Here is a 4160-nt window from a genome sequence, read left to right as displayed (position 1 = left end):
TGCATCAGAAGTTAAAACAACAAGATTAATTCAAAAGGCGAAAGAACCAACACAAACACAATCAGGGAGAAATGGCAGGAAACCCAGGCAGAGCCAGGGGCATCAGAGGTTGATTCAGGCCATGGTGCAGATAGGAAGTGTAATCTTTAATGAAGAGTTTTTTGGAAGTGAAAAGATTGTTATGTGAGGGAGCTACAATTGCGGGTACCACCAGAAGACACATGTTAAGTGTGTTCTATGTCTTCTGCAGAATAAACCGTGAAAAGCCAAGCTTTATGAGCGTCTGTGATTTATGAAGAGCTGGAATTGTTACAGTTAGACAGATTGAAACTGGATGGATTGATGTTGAATTATTTTGGAGTATATACCCCACAAGTTGGATGCCAAGAGGAATTCTGGAATAACTTGATTTAAGCAATATTATTGAGTAAGCAGGTGAAGACTTGCCAAATGGCTGAAATGCAGCGACCCGGGTTTGAGTCCAATCCCTTTCCTGCATCTGCTTTCCATTCTATTGTTATATACTGTATGAACCACGAGTATGCCTGTAGTCCAAGAACAAAGTACTCTATTAGGATGATATAGTCCTAACTGGTGTTCTGGATTTAACAGGGAGCCAATAAAGAAATGACATAAGAATATGGGAGAAATATGCTCTCTCTTTCTTGTCCCTGTCATTACTCCCACTGCAGAATTCTGGATCAACTGAAAGCCTCTCAGTCAGCCTAAATTACAACCTGGTAATAATGAACAGCAGTCAAGCCTAGGACTAGTAAATGCATGAGCTACTTTTTCCAGCATCATTCCAGTTTCTAATTTAGAGATATTGCATAAATGTAAGAAAGCAGTCCTACACATTTATTGAAGGGCATATTCTAGTTAAAAAATTACTCCAAGATTGCTCGCAAAAACTTTTTATTGGAGAATAATAATCCAAGAAGAATTCACAGGAGCAAGGAATACTAAATACTGTTGTAAGTAAAACTGGGCACTAAACATATAGGAAACGTATTACCAAAATAAAACATGAAAAAACAAATAGAGACAAGGTCTCAAACATATGAACTTGACACAGAAAGACTACCATGGACTCTGGAAGGCAGACAAGGGCACAGAAAGAAAGCACCAAGAGGACTCATAAGCCAAGGAACTAAGATTAGTGCCACAAATAATTAAACCACAGAAAACCAATAATAAAGATGAGAGTGATATCAGAAACCTTATGAACATAAGGAAACACAAAATTGACTGATTTATCACTTTTTGAGAGGTAGATATCCTCTGTTTCTCTGATATAGAGTCCCTTTTGTTCCTATGGGACCACAACGTCAGACATGGAGCACATGGTGACTGTAGCCACCAACATTTTTTGGTATGATTTTTTAGGTGTTGGAGAACTAAATCAATGGAAGAGGGGCAGACACGGAGTGAGACAGAGACTTCAGTTGCAAGGCCATTGGAGGATCCCTCCTGTCACAATCATCCATGCCAATGCACAGTCTTTACGCAATAAAACTGACTGTCTTCAGTCAAATGTCAGTTTTTTAACAAAGCACAAGAATGTCAGCCTTATTACCCTGATGGAGGGACTTAAAATAAGGGCTTAATCAATGGTTTTAAGTCCACTTGGTGTGTGGTCAGAGGAGATACTTGTGTTTTTCTTGTATTGACTGAGCCTTATTCTAAAATGTTTGCTATGACTTGAATGAAATAACAGACTGTCACAGAATAAGTGTGAGGACCTGTCAATCCCAAAGGAGGAAATGGATATATTTTCAAATATCAAACCTTGGATGTGTAAAGCTTTGAAAAAATATTATAAATCAGAGGACTGTTGCATTTAACAGTCGGTGATGGTTGTGTTCAGGGCAGAGAGTTTTCTGGAATCTTTTCTATTTCTCTTCTCAGTGTCTCTTGAGCTTCCGGGGGTTCTTCACATTTTAAAAGGACTGCATTACTGATGTATAATGCATTCTTGTGAAAACTTCACTTTTGTGTACCACTCAGGAAAAATTAGCCCCCCTTCAATTTGCCAGTAGATCGGTTTTAACCTTAACCAGCAATGACTTCATGAATTTCTTCACAAATAAAATTGTAACTATTTGAGAAAAAATGATTTATAACCATCTGACAGACATATCATTATGTACAGCTACTTTCAGTACTGCTATTACATAGACTCTTTCTAACTGATTTGATTTACTGAGTTAACTTCAATAATTACTTCCTCCAAATCTCAACATGTTTATTAGACGTCATTCCTACAAGACTGCTCAAAGAAGTCCTACCATGAATTAATGGCAGGACTGATCATATTAATTTACAAATATGATGAGTCTGTTCTCATTACTGGGCCACAGGCCTTTAAAATGCCATGCTTAAACCATTACTGCCATGGTGCTGGGTCTGGAGGCCCAGTCTATGTGTTTTGATTATTGGAATTCTGGGATTTAGTGGTTTTTCATGGTTTCGTTTTTTATTTCTTGCTCATTTAGTCATCCTTTTCTAGTTGTTAGGTTTTGTTTCTGTGTCTGTAAGATGTTTGAGATCTAAGAGAGGTGATCAGGGAATCGCAGGCTTCTAAGGGCTCACAGGTTTGGGAATCACAGAGAGAACTGGCTGATGCAAGGAACTGGCAATGATTAAATCTTTGTTCAAGCCTTGAGTAGCCAGCCGAATAGACGATGAACAGCAGGTGAGTCAGGACAGCTGATTACTGACAGGTGAGCTGCTGACAGGGAGACAGAGAGACAGAGAGACCCAAAACGAAGTACAATGTGCACAAACACCAACACAGAGAAGCAGGGAAGTGAGACTCAGGGATCATGACACAGAAAAACGTATTCACACTAAATGTAGGTGCTGTGGACCAAACTGTTCCAGAAACTGCCTCTTAGTGTTGAACTGACAGTAATAAAACTGTTATAGAGCTTTACTTACCGTTACCCTGTGGTGGACTGCTGAGCTGAGATGCATACACAAGGCTTTGCAGTGTATGTGTTTGTGTTTCAACATCACAGTTATTTAAATTTACCTAACATCATTATTTATCGAGTGCCTGTAGCGCATCAGGAGGTCATCTAGTTGGAATGTTGGTGGTTCTATCCCTGGCTGCTCCAGTCTGCATGCCAAGTATTCTTGATAGAAAGCATCTCAGTGGAGAGAGAAAATAAGGCATAGTGTTTGTATGAATGTGTTTGAATGGGTGAATGAAACAAGTTTTGCCTAGGAAAACTACATAGGAAACAGTCTATTTACTATTTAATTAATGTTGTTCCACAAGCAACACTTAAACTGTCCAAACACTTTGCTGTGAACACATAGCTTTGCAAAATAAAGTTTCTGCAAAGCCAGGAGACGTTTTCTGGCAAAAACAAAGAAGCTCAAAGATGCTGTTGCTTTTAAAAAAATTTCAGTTGCAGTTCGTTCAGATTTAGCGAGCAGAACTACTCACTTAGATTTAGGTTAGCTTAATAACATTTTTGGCTAACACAGCAACCTGAAAAACAGCACATATTATTGACCTTTTAGTGCATGTAGTAGGAGGGTTTTTCAGTACCATCTAATGTTTTTCTGTTTCCCTTATCAGAAAGAAATATAGTCATTTGCTTCAGTATCAGATTTTTCAGAAGACAAATCTTCTATTCCACATCTTATTGCAGTTCTCATACCTCCTTCTCCATCTTTTGAGCTATACTTCTATCCTACTTCTTGCACCAATAACCCATAGAGCTCACTTTGCATTTCCTTTCATGTACACATGCAGGAGAAACCTGGATGTTAACTTTGGGATGTATCGGAAAGATACCCTAGATATGTCGAACTTACATCATACTACAGGACCAAGCCAAAACACAAAACAGTTGAAGTAAGGAAACTGCAGAATGGATGTGTGGAGAAGGTGACTTGAGTGTGATGATGGAAAATCAAATGCTCAACTTACTTTTATAACTTCCACTTCACTTATTCCTGCCTTTTCTTATTTGTATCCCTTAACTTTCACATAACTTGAAAATATTTGATTTTGATATGTTTAAATTGGAATAAAGTGTCATTTGAATTATTAATTTTCAATTTGAGTGTTGAAAGCAGCTTGTATTTTAATTGTAAGAGAGTGAAGTTTAAACACAATTAGATTTTTGATTTTCTTTTTTTTTTTT

This window comes from Pundamilia nyererei, unplaced genomic scaffold, assembly GCF_000239375.1.
Source record: "Pundamilia nyererei isolate P.nyererei 1_Seehausen unplaced genomic scaffold, PunNye1.0 scaffold00201, whole genome shotgun sequence".
In the NCBI taxonomy this organism is placed as follows: domain Eukaryota; kingdom Metazoa; phylum Chordata; class Actinopteri; order Cichliformes; family Cichlidae; genus Pundamilia; species Pundamilia nyererei.
Note: the sequence above shows the minus strand (reverse complement) of the source record.